Consider the following 15,823-nt stretch of genomic DNA (forward strand, 5'->3'; position numbering starts at 1 on the left):
GAGGCTGCATTGGATGGGCACTGGTGAGGTTGCATTGGATGGGCACTGGTGAAGATGCATTGATGGACACTGGTGAGGCTGCATTATTGGGCACTGATCAGACTGCATTAATGGGCACTGGTGAGACTGGATTGATGGCCACTGGTGAGGCTACATTGATTGACACTGGTGAGACTGCATAAATGGGCACTGATGAGGCTGCACTGATGGGCACTGGTGAGTATAATACACTCTTCAAACATGCTTTAAAATGCATGGTTTTCCCTTTTATGAACAAGAAAATAATGACGTTATGCAGTTGGGCTGGTATAATAATGCTATGGGGCTGATATAAAATGATTTCCAGAAATAACGTAAATATCATACAATCATTACATAAACACATACCACATACATTAAGATAAAAAACCTTCTGTGTGTAGCAGCCCCCCAGCACCCTCCCCAATTACTTACCTGAGCCCCTTTTCTCTCCAGCGTTGTCCACGATCCCCTCAGCCATCCAATACACTCCTCCTGATTGGCTGAGACAGAGCAGTGGCGCAATTGGCTCACATAGCTGTCAGTCAGCCAGTCAGGGGAGAGAGGGGGAGGGACAAGGTCGTGGCTCTGTGTCTGAATGGCTACATGGAGCTCTGACTCTGCTTGGGTTCCCCCTGTAGCAAACTGCTGGCTGAGGGGGCACTCAAAGGAAGGAGGGGCTAGGAGCAGCAAAGAGGCACCCAAGAAGAGGAGGATCCAGGCTGCTCTGTGCAAAACCTACTGCACAGAGGAGGTAAGTATGACATGTTTGTTACAATTCTAGCTCTTCCTGGACTCAAAATTCTGAATGACTTTCTAATTGCAATGCCTAAAGGTTTACTATGGCCCCTGAGGGTGCCTGTTATACAGTGATATTAGGTGGTTGGCTATTTTCTATGTACTTACTGATGACAGGTATGTTCTAAATCTTCCTGTTTCATAAAGTGGTAGCTCACATAGTACAGACATGGCAGAGAAAATACAATTTCAAAAGTATGCCTTTGTTTAATTTGGAGTTGGAGACAATGCGTTAGGGTCATAGTCTCCAGTATAGCTTCACTTCTCTATATGGTCCGGGATCACCTTCCATTTCATTCTAGATGCATAACTGTAAGATGAAGATCCTTAGGTTCAGGAAGTATATACAGATTTCATGCATACTAATACACAGGCACACATGCAGAAGGTGTTTGTACAGCTCCATATCACTATGTGTTCGGACGTTCTTTGCGCGGCAGGCAGTAATAGACACCTTCATCCGATATTTCAAAGTTGACAATTTTAAGAATGATTTCAGGTATAGATACAGTGTGACTGATTTGGTCTGGAAACCCGGTATTTTGGCGATAGGCATGATATATAATTAGAGGTGGAGATTGTTCCAGTTTCTTATGGTTCCAGGGTAAGGCATGGAACTTTGGATTTGCATCATTTACAGGTTCATGGGTTCTACAGGTGATGGAGATTGTTTCTCTTGGTAATGTAGAGATGACATTTGGAGTCTTAGCCATTCTAATCTGTCCAATGGATCCTAAAAAATAAACCATTATATTATTTGCTTTACCTGACAAGTAATAAATACATACATAACGGAGGTACATACTTCTATTACTGAGTCAGTTGAAGTTTTATATCATTTCACAATACCCCATATGTAAAGACAAAACATACAGATCACATACAATGAAAGCATCCTGAGATTTTTGGATTGCCACATGCAGATTGTTGGCTTTTAAGATTAACAGATCTTTTTCTTTTTTATCTCCAGTAATGAGGGAGGTTTATGTAAAGCAGAATATTATGCAAAATGATGGGACTTCCTTTGGTAATGTAAAGAGAGGGACCATGGTACAGAGTTGTTAGGAAGTATACTGTGTGTAATAAAGTGATACACAATGTTTTTAGAAAAATCCAATAAATCAAACATTTCATCAAAAATAAATGAAGCCTTCATGTGACATTTCTCAATTGTATTCACTGACTTTCTGTCCACTCCTTCACACCCTATAAAGTAATTGACCACCTATTATAGTTCTCTTGTACTTTGTAGACAGAGAACTGACCCAACTAATGGTAGTCATACATGCTTCAGCTTTATCTGATCAATGTGTGATTCAACATCAACAGTCAAAGAACCATGGCTTCCCTTCCAATCGGTGTAGGCTTCTTTCACACTGCTCCTTTGCAAAAATGTGGCTAAAACACATATGTGTTTTTACCGCTTCTTTGCCGCATTTCTGGTGTATTTTTCACCTGTGAAAAAAGGACATGAGACTCAAACACCGCACCAAAAATTTGCATTTTGGGTGCATTTTTTACATCATTTTGATGCGTCTTTCATTAATGTCTTTGGGGAGGTGCATTTCTAGAGCTTTTTTTTTTTTTTTTTTTTTTACAAATGTTTATTGAAAAAAATCAGACTGTTACGTAGAAAAGATATCACAAATACATTGATCAGAATTGAGAGTGTTATGCAGATCTAGAATTTAGGCATTTATGTCTAGTCAGCAATAAAGAGAGCTAATATACAAATGTTGTGTAGTTAGCACTCAAAATGTATGAATTCTTGTATTGCTCTACGTTAACTTTTTTACAAATCAAGGATTTAAAAACAATAAAGTAAAAATAAGATACTGCTACTAGTGCAAAAAGTTTTATATTAAGTTTACTTCTCATTTATCAAGACTACTTTATCTGCATAAGTTCACTTATAGGCAAAGCACTATTGGTGTGAATCATGAAAGAGAGCAGGTCAACCACCAATCCTGCTGCCAACCCTATAGGTGCCCTCTGGTGCACTTGGGGCAAGGACCGTCTCCCGAGCCCGCTAAGATGTTGGCCAGGAGTCCCACTTTCTATAAAAGATTCGCATAGAGTCCGTAAGAGTGTGGTGGATACGTTCCATCAGTCTCCCCAACTCCATGCGATGAAGCACTTGGGACCATGGGGCCGTGCGTTTACGCCAGTTGAGGGCTATTGCCCACTGTACAGCTCCTAACAGCGTGTGGACCAGCTTTTGTTCTGGGGGTATGACCTCAGGGAGGTCTGCAATCAGAATACACATTTGAAATGTCAAGGTGATGTTTGAACCTGTTATTTGTAGTACTTTCGTAGTTGTCTGCTGCCAGAGGGAGCTCAACTCCCTACAGCTCCAGAAAGTATGGAGTAGAGTACCCCTCTCTCCACAGTCTCTGAAACATCTATCTGGAATGGTGGGGAACATTTTGTGAATTCTAACTGGCGTATAATACCATCTAGTATGCAATTTCATTACAGTTTCCTTAACAGCTACTGAGCGGGTACATTTATGCATATTATCAATCATATCACGCCAATCCTCTGCTGAAAACTCCAGGCCCACCTCTGCCTCCCATCCCAACATTGCCTGGGACTTAGCCTCTGTGTGGTGATCATTCAGTTACATATATAATGTTGATATTGTCCCTCTATCACTGGACCCCTCGTGGCACAAGTCCTCAAAAGGTGTTCTAGCATCCCCCTTAATTTGAGAGATAGCCTTTTGGAAGAAGTGTTGTATCTGTAGGTATTTATATAGATCCGAGTTGGGTATGGCAAAGTTATAGGTTAGATGTTCAAATCAGCAGAATGTGGTGCCCTGTAGAAACGAGAGCAGCGTCGCCAGTCCTTGTAAGGACCATTGTGCAAAGTCTATTTCTGTGTTAAATGCCACAGGGAAGCCAGGGTCATCCAAAAATTAAGTCAACAGGGATGGTTTAGAGAAGAGCTCAAATCTCTCTTTGTATAAGGTCCAGAGATACAGGGACTGCCCAACAATTCCATTGAGCTGGGAGATCATTCTATAGTTTACTGCATTAGTCAACAGAATGCCCAGAAGAAAGTATGGTTTAATGGAGGCTCTCTCAAACTGCAGCCATGGTATGTGAGACGGGGAAGTGTGCCATTGGGCTAGTTGTACCAACCTGGACGCCAAGTAATACTTCCATAGGTTTGGGCAGCCCAGGCCCCCTCTATCTCGGGACCTAAACATTAAAGGCCTGCCCATGCGTGGTTTTTTACCCTGCCATATAAATTTTAATAGAGCTAGTTGAATGGCGTGTATGGTGGATTTGGACACATATAATGGCAGGGCCCTGAAATAGAACAATAATTTTGGTAGGACCGACATTTTGACTGCCTGTATGCGGCCCAAAAATGAAATGTAATATAGGGACCACTGAGCTAGTAACCGTTTGATATTAGAGAAGGCTTGGGGATAATTATGGGTATATAATAGTTTCAAAGTTGGTGCTTGTCTTATACCCAGGTACTGTAATGATTCCATGTTCCAGGAGAACTCAAAGCTGCTCTTCAGGGATGAGACCAAGCAGGGGCGTCGGGAGGGGGTGGCTAGGGGGGCTGAAGCCCCGAATTGGTCCCCAAAAAGCCCCGAGTGTCAAGAAGGCACCGTTCAATTGTTAGCCCCGAGCGCCGCCGGCTGCTGACGAGCGGGGACCGATCTGATCTGCCGAGTGCGGCCGAGTGTGGCCGAATGACATACAGGTCCCGCCTTCTGGAGCTATGATGGACGTCCCACTGGTCCAATGCTAGGACTGCGGGACGTGTGACGTCCATCATAGGCGCTGCAGGCTCCAGAAGGCGGGAATTACAATCCGCCGCGCCACATGACTGCGATCCCCACTCGGCGCTCAGATAGATCAGGGCAGCGGAGGAGCAATCTGGCGAGATGTGCCAGTGACTGCACTGATGATTGTAGAGGAGGGGATGAGGATAACCTGAAGAGGAGCCAGGTGCTGGGGTGTGTTGGTGACCTGAGCTGTGCTGGTGCGGACGGCAGAGTGAAGAGCTCCGGATCTCGGTGTGTCTGATCATCGGCACCGGAGTGTGCAGCAGGAGGCAGAAGAGTCTTCTCCATACCGCCTTGTGCCTGCTGGCTGTGCTGGGACTGGGAGGCAGGCTCTACTTTGTATAACTACATACAGGACAAAGCCCGGAGCTCCAAGGTCCAGGCAATGAAATTCAAGCAGTCTCCTCTTCTCTGGCTGCCTGCTGTGCCACATGATGCGTGGGCTGCACACCGCACACTACGGCTGAACTAAACTGCAGGACACCTGGACACATGAAGTCTGTCTCCTGTTCAGGTAGGTGAGTGTATTATGTATGTCACGGTATGTTAGGTAAGTCAGTGTATGTCAGGTCAGTGTATGTTAGGTAGGTCAGTGTATGTTAGGTAGGTGTATGTATGTATGTCAGGTCAGTGTATGTTAGGCAGGTCAGTGTATGTTAGGTAGATGTATGTATGTATGAATGTCAGGTCAGTGTATGTTAGGTAGGTGTATGTATGTATGTATGTCAGGTCAGTGTATGTCAGGTAGGTGTATGTATGTCAGGTCAGGTCAGTGTATGTTAGGTAGGTGTATGTATGTCATGTCAGGTGAGTGTATGTATGTCAGGTAGGTGTATGTAGGTCAGTGTATGTTAGGTAGGTCAGTGTATGTTAGGTAGGTGTATGTATGTCAGGTCAGTGTATGTTAGGTAGGTGTATGTAGGTCAGTGTATGTTAGGTAGGTCAGTGTATGTTAGGTAGGTGTATGTATGTCAGGTCAGTGTATGTTAGGTGTACGTCATGTCCGGTAGGTGTATGTATGTCAGGTAAGTGTATGTTAGGTAGGTCAGTGTATGTTAGGTAGGTCAGTGTATGTTAGGTCAGTGTATGTTAGGTAGGTGTATGTATGTCAGGTCAGTGTATGTTAGGTAGGTCAGTGTGTCAGGTACCTGAGATTAGTGGTCAAAATTGATGGGCACTGCTAAGCCCCAGGCAGCAACCAGCAAGTAAGCTTACCCCCCGCCACACAACCCCAGCGCTCAGCCAAAAAACCCCATGCCATGACCACTCTCAACCCCCCCCCCCCATCGGTGCCAGCATCGGACTTCGGGCTGAAGCCCCTGGTCTTTTTGCCACCTAGCAACGCCCCTGAGACCAAGGGATGCACGGTAAGTTTATAGGCATAGCTACGCATTTAGAGGGGTTAACCCCCAGACCTGATATATTACTAAATGTGTCTAATGTTGTGAAAAGATTGGGCAAAGAGATTATGGGGTCGGTAAGAAACAGGAGGACGTCGTCCGCATATAGACTTAACTTATATTCTTGATTATTATTGCAGTATCCTCTAATGCTGGGGTTGTTATTAATATATCTAGCCAAGGGCTCTATTGCGACTGCAAATAAGAGAGGGGATAGGGGGCAGCCCTGTCTAGTCCCCCTTCCCAGGGGAAAGTATCCTGATGAACAGCCAGGTAGATTAAATCTGGTTTGAGGTTGGCGATACAGAGCTCGGAAACCGCTTACAAATTCCCCATGCATCCCAAATTTGGATAGGATAGCATCCAAATATGGCCAGAGGACACTATCAAAGGCCTTGTTAATATCTAAATTCAGCATCAAGACTTGTGTGTGTGTAAATCAGCATCTTGTATAATATTCGATGCGAGGCGTATGTTATCAGTGATTTGTCTAGTAGGGATAAATCCCGTTTGATCAGGGGATATTAATGTTGTGATGATGGATGCTAGGCGGTCTGCTAACAGGCGGCTAAATATTTTTAAGTTATTATTAATGACTGATATGGGTCTATAGTTCTGGGGAAGAGAGTGATCTTTTCCTGGCTTTGGGATCAATGACATGTTGGCCATAAGTATATCAGTAGGAAATGACTCTCCAGCTAAAACCCTACTAAAAAGCTTTGTCAACTTTGGGGTCAGCAATCCAGAAAACTTTTTATAATAAAGGGCTGTAAAGCCATCTGGGCCTGGGGCCTTTGAAGGTTTTAGTTTGGATATGACAGAAGAAACCTCCTCCTCTGTGCAAGGGGCATTCAGGGATTGTAGTTGCTCTTCTGTAAGCTTAGGTAGGGGAATGACCTCCAACCATGATAGGGATGCTGGAGCAACAGGAATCCGAGGGTCAGCAAGTAATGTCTGATAGTATGTGGAGAACAGTTGTAAAACCTCCTTCGGATGAGAGGTGAGGTTCCCTGTCCTATCCCTCAGCTTGTAGCCATGTGTGGGTTGTAAGGATTGTTTTAATTTCCTTGCAAACATCGTCGAAGCCGAACCGCTATACAGTAAGAAACGAGCCTTGGACCATGTAAGTGATTTTTCCGTTTGTTCTGATAGGATAGTGAGGCCCGGAATGATGGAAAGAAGAGGAATAGTGCAGGGCCGGGCATGACAGTGTGTCTAGTGACACACATAGGGTTAATGTTTCAAGGAAAAGTGTGGGAGGAGATAACAGGAAAGTAAGGAGGAGTGGCCTTATAAAAGAGGGGAGGAGCAAAAACGGAACAGTGTGCTGGGAAGGAGACACGAGGAGGCAGAATTTCTCTGCTCCTCAGACACAATGGCGGACGTTGAGGCGATTTTGGCGCGGTTGCGGCAGGCGGCGGCGAACGGATCCGACTGGCTTCGCAGCCAGGTCACAGCGATGCTCGGGGGAGAAGCAAGCCATGCAGGGGGTGAAGGTGAGCCGTCTGTGCGTGCGCGGAGATCGCGGCCTCCGGCGCGCTATTCACCAGGGCCAGGACATGGACAGGGTCGTCTGACACGGAGCCCAAGGGGGGAACAATCGGCACCGCCGGCCAAGAGGAGCCACACTGGTGATTCGGTGGGGCCCGGGCGGGTTACACGCCGCGGTCACGGAGCGGTGGGCGGGGCCACGGGCCAACATGGCGCCACTTCCCCGCACGCTGGCACTGCACGGAGGATTTTGAACAGCCCCTCAGTACCTCTGCACGAGTGTGAGCGGGTGGACAGAAGGGGGAGAACGGCGCCGAGAGCAGCAGCGTCCGGGTCGCGTGGATCGAGCGGCACCGCGGGTGGGCGGAGCTTACCGGGCGAGGGGGACGTGTCCCAAGATGGCGATGGAAACAGTGCCCAGGCTGGCCCGGTAGCTGGAAGTTCAGGGCAGCAGGGAGCAGCAGTGACTCATCGCACGGTGCAGGCCTCACACCAGCGTGGGCTTCCGGCCTCCAGGAGGGCTTCTCCTGGGGGGCTACCTCTAACGCCAATCCCAGTGCAAGGGGAACAGTCCGAAGACGAGGTGTCCGATGAGGAAGATGGGCTACAGCAGCCGGAACCAGCAAGAGAGAGCAGCACAGCGGCTGTTGGGAGGAATCCTGGTCAGCCCGGTAAGTCTAGTGATAACTTTTCCTTTACCAATGCTTTGCAGGGCTTGCTGGGGGGGATAGCAACAACTGCAGGAGGGATGGTGACACCTTTGCAGAGCAGGGTGGGTCAGGTTACTGACCAACAACTGGCGAGTACTGCACCCGCCAGTTCGGGGTCAGGGGGACAGCTCCAGGAGCTATTGGAGGGTTTAAGGGCCCTGGTTGGTCGCTTTGGAGAGGGACCAGGGCAGGCTCCGCAAGGGGATGCACAAAGGGCGACAGGGGCTGCGGTTACAGAGGTGCCAGCTACCACAACGCCAGAGAAGGGGGCAGACAAGGAAACAGCAGGTGAGAAGGGGGCTGCAGAAACAAAAGGCAGGACTGATGTGGTTAGGCTGGCAGATGCTGCAAAATGTGAGATATATGTTTGTTTTGAAGGCCCGTTAGGGGCACACTTGAAACCTGAAGTGAGAGAAAAAATTCATAAAGGTGAGTACGTGGAAATTTTCTCCTTGTTGCCATTGGAAAAGTTTAACCTGGATAGGGTTAAACCCGACGATTCCAAGAAGGAGGATGAGGAGAAGAGGAGATATAGATTGATACCGCGGACGTTTGTGAATTGGTTGCAAGCGTTCGCTATCATGGCTAGTGTCATTGGCGAAAAGAACCCTGAACATTGTTCGGGGTTGTTTTGTTATATGGATGCTATAGGTGAGGCACATAGAGTGTACGGGGGAACTGCGTGGTTACGTTACGATGAGCAGTTTCGTCAACGCAGAGCGGTGCGTCCGGCTCTGCGTTGGGACCATAAGGATATTAGCCTATGGATGAAGCTGATGTCGTCGGCTAGGACCCCGCCTCAGTTATTTCAAGGGGGGGCCGGGGGTACTAACTCCTCAGGACTACCGGCCGGCAGAAAATGGGGGGTATGCTGGCAGTATAATGAAGGATCCTGTAAATTTGGGGGGTCCTGCAAATTCAAGCACGAGTGTTCAGGCTGTGGGGGAGCCCACACCCTGTCTCGGTGTTTCAAAAAAGGTAAACGTACCGGGGAGTTTGCTCACAAGAGGGATGACGCCGGTGAAGGTGGAAAGGATGCAACCTTTCCTAAGTAAGTATCCGGATAGGAAAGCGGCGTTACTGATCACTGAGGGTTTTAGAGAGGGGTTCAAAATTCCATGTTCATTGGCGGTGGTTCCTCCAGTAGCACGGAATTTAAAATCTGCGTTGCAACACCCGGGGGTGGTGGGGGAGAAATTGGAAAAGGAAGTGGCTTTAGGACGGATGGGGGGGCCATTTGAGGCAAAACCATTGAATGACTTGGTGGTGTCCCCTCTGGGGGTGGTGCCCAAGAAAGAGCCGAATAAGTTTTGGCTCATTCACCACTTATCATTTCCAAAAGGGGGTTCGGTTAACGATTTCATTGACCCGGACGTCTGCACCGTGTCATACACTTCGTTTGATGCGTCGGTTCGATGGGTCAGGCGCTATGGAAAAGGGGCACTGATGGCAAAAGCTGATATTGAGGCAGCGTTTAGGCTGCTGCCAGTACACCCGGACAGTTTTTGGCTGCTGGGTTGCAAGTGGCAGGAACAATTTTATGTGGACAAATGCTTGCCTATGGGTTGCTCCATTTCCTGCGCCATGTTTGAAGTTTTCAGTTCCTTTTTGGAGTGGGTGGTAAGAGATTTGTCCGGCCTTGAATCTATGATACACTATTTAGATGATTTCCTATGCATAGGCCCACCGTCTTCCAGTGTGTGTGCGATTTTATTGTCAACGTTGCAACACACTGCAGAACGGTTTGGTGTTCCCCTGGCTGCTGACAAAACTGAGGGCCCCACCACGGAGATTAGCTTTTTGGGCATTGTTATTGATTCAATGGCAATGGAATGTAGGTTACCGCAAGGAAAGTTACTGGATCTGCAGACGGAAATAAGGCGGGTCCATGGGATGAAAAAAAATACAGCTGAGGGATCTCCAATCTTTGCTTGGTAAGTTGAACTTTGCTTGTAGAATCATATCCATGGGTAGGGTTTTTTGCCGACGGCTGTCTGCAGCTATGGCTGGGGTAAAAGCACCGGCCCATTTCATTAGGCTTACTAAGGATCATCGTGAGGATTTAAAGGTATGGTATCAATTTTTGTCGGAATACAACGGGAGGTCAGTGTGGATGTCTGGTCCGGTAAGCAACTTCGATGTAGAATTAGTTACTGACGCGGCGGGATCTACTGGATATGGGGCGTTCTTTAAGGGTCAATGGAGTGCAGAACCATGGCCAAAATCCTGGGTTGAAGCAGGTTTCCTTCGTAACTTGGTACTATTGGAATTGTTTCCAGTAGTTCTGGCTATGGAATTATGGGGCAAGGCTTGTCAGAATTTAAAGTTGCGGTTGAACTGTGATAATATGGGAGTGGTGCAGGTAGTCAATCGCTTGTCAGCGTCTTCTCAACCTGTCATAAGACTATTGCGACAGTTGGTATTACGGTGCTTGCAATTGAATATTTTTATATATGCTGTGCATATACCTGGGATTGAAAATACGCTGGCTGATTCACTGTCTCGCTTTCAGTGGGACAAGTTCAGGGAATTAGCTCCGGCTGCAGAGAAGGAAGGGATTCCTTGCCCGGGTTGGATCTGGGAGCTGGCATTGGAGTCATCGCAGGATGGATACAACAGTCTGTGAGTGAGTCCACGTGGTCGGCCTATGTGAAGGTATGGGGAGAATGGTTGGGACTTGTACGGGAATCCGGAGCAAAGGATGACGGGGGAGAGTTGAGATTATTGGTCATTTATTTTGTGTCCAGGAATATGGAAAATGGGGTGGGGGTATCGTCTATTGGTAAGAAATTGGCGGCGCTGTCGTTTCTGTTTAAGTTACAGGGGATGGAGGATTGGACGAAGGAATTTTGGGTACGGCGGGCATTAAAAGGGTACCGGAAAGGGCACAAGAAAAAAGATAACCGTAGACCGGTCACTTTTGCCAACCTGTTGGCAATTTGTGATCAGCTAGGGTTGGTGTGCAGCTCAAGTTATGAATGTTTACTTTTTACAGCGGCTTTTTCGCTGGCGTTTTTTGGGGCGTTTCGGGTAGGGGAGTTGGTCAGCCCATCCAAAAAGGAAGCGGGGGGTATTTTGGTGCAAGACGTGCGGGCACGCACGGGAAGTGTGTGTTTACGGCTGAGGAGGTCGAAAACAGACCAATTGGGAAAGGGCATAGATGTGTGGCTGCATGCATTACCGGGATCGCCAGTATGTCCGGTGAGGACGGTTAATGAATTTGGGAAGATTAGACCGGTAGGTGAGGGTCCATTTTTATGTCATGAGAATGGTGCTTACCTTTCAAAGTTTCAATTTGTGGCGGTGTTTCGAAAATGCTTATCGATGATAGGTTTGGATGAGAAAGCATACGCCTCACACTCCTTCCGCATTGGGGCGGCCACAGAAGCTGCCAGATGCGGGTTGGATGAAGCAGCGGTGCGGAGGATCGGTAGATGGGAATCAAAGAGATTCCGTTCATACATTCGCCCTCAATTAGTAGTGGAATAATAAAAAAAAAAAAAATAATAATATATATAAATAAATAAATAAATGAAAAATAAATGAAACCCGTATGTTGTATAAGTTGGGTTTTCACATATAGGTAGTGGGTGTTTTTGGTCTGTTGCGTTGGTGATATCACCCTGCCTTGTTGTCTTTTCGTTTCAGATGGAGTGTCTCCACGCCTCGTCTGGATACTGGGACACTCCTACGTTTGTTGGGGGGCAAGGAGAGGTGATGCGAGACCAGATGGGCGCCAGTTAGGCATATCGAGAAGGGAGGCTTTTATCAAGTGGCTGGGGAGACCAGGAATGATGTGGGGCAGAGTGGTTTCAGAGGTGGAACGATTTGCCTGGCTAGATAGACCTCCGGATGTGTTGGTCATACACGCTGGAGGTAACGATTTGGGGGTGAGGACGGTCCGGGACCTGATAGAGGATGTAAAAGCAGATTTGTTGCACTTGCACACTAATTATCCGAACACTTTGTTACTATGGTCTGATATTGTGGCACGAACTTCGTGGCGCAATGCTAGGTCTGTGGTAAGGATTAACAAGGCTCGTATACGTGTCAACAGGGTGGTGGGGAGGTTTTTGGTTCAACAAGGGGGCATGGTGATTCGGCACAGAGAGCTTGAGATAAATGTAGGCCTCTATTTGAGGAGGGATGGGGTCCACCTCACAGATGTGGGGACGGATCTTTGGACCATGGGTTTGCAGGAAGGAATAGAACGGGCCTTGAGGGTGTGGAGGGGCCCTTAAGGATAAGGTTTCATCCTTTCGGCTGTGGCTGGTTTGTTGTTGTTGGTCGGTGACGGTAGCGGTAAATAAAAGGTTAAAAGGGGTGGGGGGTCAGCAATAGTATGGCCCCTCCTGTGTATTCCTGAAAGGAATACCGGTATGTTGCACTGCGGGAGGGGGTTGTCTCCGAGCGGTACAGCTGGAGGCCTTATCAGTTTTGAAACATGTTCCTGCAGTGCCCTCTTGTGGATATGTGGTAAACTGGGGTAGCTCCGTCATTGACCAACAGATTGTTTAAAACATGTTGTTTTATCTGAGTTTATATGTTATTCATATTGAAGTTAATATTGGAGGTAATTTTATACAGTTGTTTAATAAAAGGCTGTTATGGCCATTTATACTCCAGATGAAAGGTGTGGTCTCGTTATTTAAGTTGGTAAGAGGGTGGAGTATGGTGGCTAACAGTATGGGTAAAATTGGGGTACATCTGGACTACACTAGTCAAGTGAGGCCCGGAATGATGGAAAGAAGAGGAATAGTGCAGGGCCGGGCATGACAGTGTGTCTAGTGACACACATAGGGTTAATGTTTCAAGGAAAAGTGTGGGAGGAGATAACAGGAAAGTAAGGAGGAGTGGCCTTATAAAAGAGGGGAGGAGCAAAAACGGAACAGTGTGCTGGGAAGGAGACACGAGGAGGCAGAATTTCCCACCCTCCCTCCCTGGGTAATGTGTTGTTGGTGTTGTTAATGTGTGTGTTTATTTTTCAGGTTTGGAAGCATTTGGTCGTCATGACAGCTGGATGGTTGGCTGGTTTGTTGTTGTTGGTCGGTGACGGTAGCGGTAAATAAAAGGTTAAAAGGGGTGGGGGGTCAGCAATAGTATGGCCCCTCCTGTGTATTCCTGAAAGGAATACCGGTATGTTGCACTGCGGGAGGGGGTTGTCTCCGAGCGGTACAGCTGGAGGCCTTATCAGTTTTGAAACATGTTCCTGCAGTGCCCTCTTGTGGATATGTGGTAAACTGGGGTAGCTCCGTCATTGACCAACAGATTGTTTAAAACATGTTGTTTTATCTGAGTTTATATGTTATTCATATTGAAGTTAATATTGGAGGTAATTTTATACAGTTGTTTAATAAAAGGCTGTTATGGCCATTTATACTCCAGATGAAAGGTGTGGTCTCGTTATTTAAGTTGGTAAGAGGGGGGAGTATGGTGGCTAACAGTATGGGTAAAATTGGGGTACATCTGGACTACACTAGTCAAGCATCTAGTGTTTTCCTTTTTTGAGTAATCTGATTAAGCAAATCTTGTGTTGGAGTCCGACCATGTTGATGATAGAGTTTTTCTAAATCAGCTGTGAGGGAGGTAATATCTAAAAGCTTTTGGCGTTTACGCTCCGAGGCTAACTGCATAAGCCGTCCCCTCAGAACCGCCTTGTGTGCTGCCCACAACGACGCAGGGGAAATCTCCCCTACATCATTGTGTGCAAAGTATTCTGAGATGTATTCTGTTATCTGGGACAATGCTATGGGGTCCGTGAGCATGGAGTCATTGAGCCTCCAGGCCCCTGCCTCCCTGGAGAGTCCAATGTGAGAAAAGACACAGGATACTATATGATGATCCGACCACGGGCAAGCATGAATTCTGGCTGAGGTGGAATTGGCCATCAGTACTGCTGTGGAGAATATGTGGTCCAACTTGGAGTAGCTGTTGTGGGGGTGGGAGTAAAACGTGTACTCCCTGCTCCCCACGTTATGAGCCCTTCAGGTGTCCAGCAGCTGATGGTATTTCAATTGGTACTGAAGCGATTTTGGGAAGGCATTTGTGGTCTGGCCCCTGCTACTCCTGTCTAGCTCTGAATGCGCCACCAGGTTAAAGTCCCCTCCTATGAGCATATGTGGAGAATGGTATTTTTATAGTGTTAGGAAAAAGCTTTTAAAAAAGGAAGCCTGAGAGTCATTAGGTGTGTAAACTGATGCCATGGTGATGCTTTTACCCTGAATACTTCCCTTAACAATCACATAATGGCTATCTGGGTCTCTATAGATATGTTGTACATCAAACATTACCATATTCCTAATAAAAATTGCAGCTTCACGTGTCCTGGACTCATATGTGGTATAATATCCTTGTTGGAAGGCCCTGTCAAAATAGTGTAGGTGGTTTTGGGATGAGAAATGCGTCTCCTGGAGAAGCAGGACATCCGCCCCCAATCTCTTGTACTCCCGAAAGGCTTTTCTCCTTTTATTGGGGAAGTTAAAACCTTTCAGGTTGTGGGAAATTATTTTAATACCCATAATTTGTGGGAACTGGGAAGCGCATGGTTAAAGATAAGTCCAGGACACGTTGGCGGCTGTGGTTTAAACATTGCAAACCGATCTACTATGACCATGTGCATTAAGTGTCTGGCGCCATAAGCAATATAAGAAACTTTACATATCCACTCAAACCTATATAATATGGCAGAGTTACCATCAGATAGCTTATTTGTATAAAATGATGTGTGCAGCAGTATAAGGCACAAACACAAATTCTTGCAACAGTTAGTCATGTCAGCTTTTCTGCTATGGGGGTCAGGGGAAAAACAATCGCCCTGACCAGAAGAAACCTCCTAAATCAGACCAAATGGTCTACACCTCCAATCAAGTGGTGAACACTATCCCTGCGATCCATTGATCGCACGGCCAAAACTTGAGCAGGGTTCTCAATCTCGGACCGACTTGATTGAAGTGAGGGGTAAATCAAACGGGCACAACAGAACTTCAGCCGGGGGTAGAGACTGAACGTGGGAAAATGTATATGTGGGCAATTTGTTGGTCAAATCTGCCAGCGTGGGCCCGATTGGGCCTAGTGTTGGTTGCAGCGCTCCCTCCTGGGATATGGGGTAGCCCGTATGGCAGACGAGCGCGGGGTAGATGGCATTCTAGGGTGATCCGCTGCATCCAAGAGACCGAGCTTCACCAGCAGATCTTTCCTCTTTGGTATCGTGGTGACCGTATAGGTGGTGCCATTATGTGGGACTTGCAGCTTGAAGAGGAAGCCACAATGGTATCTAATTCTGGCAGCTTGAAGCAGTGTTGTTATCTCCTTCATTCTCCTGCGTTTGTCAAGGGTGGTGGGAGATATATCCAGATATATCTGAATAGCAATGCCCTCCAGCTGGATATTCGGAGTGTTTCGCGAAGCACAACAATATCCCTGGGAGGCCTGTCAGGGGGACGCTTCGGGTGCAGGGCTCTGTGTATTCTATCACAAGTAAAGGAGGCTGCTGGTGGAGAAGTGACAAAAACAATTTCTGCATGGCTTGGGGGAGGTCTGTCACTGTCTCTGGGACCCCTCACGCTCTCAAGTTATTCCTCCTATTTCGGTTATCAAGG

At 47.1% G+C, this 15,823-nt stretch overlaps 1 long non-coding RNA gene across 1 annotated transcript in view; it reads right to left on the reverse strand.

Moving 5' to 3' along the window:
* Positions 1 to 794: 794 nt before the first annotated feature.
* The window catches only part of LOC141120215 (uncharacterized), a 143,698-nt gene continuing 128,669 nt past the window's right edge, over positions 795 to 15,823 (reverse strand). Inside the window, exon 7 of the long non-coding RNA XR_012239552.1 lies at positions 795 to 1,549. This is a non-coding gene — a long non-coding RNA (uncharacterized lncRNA). The remainder of the gene's footprint in view (positions 1,550 to 15,823) is intronic.

Source organism: Aquarana catesbeiana, linkage group LG01, assembly GCF_042186555.1.
Source record: "Aquarana catesbeiana isolate 2022-GZ linkage group LG01, ASM4218655v1, whole genome shotgun sequence".
Classification (NCBI taxonomy): domain Eukaryota; kingdom Metazoa; phylum Chordata; class Amphibia; order Anura; family Ranidae; genus Aquarana; species Aquarana catesbeiana.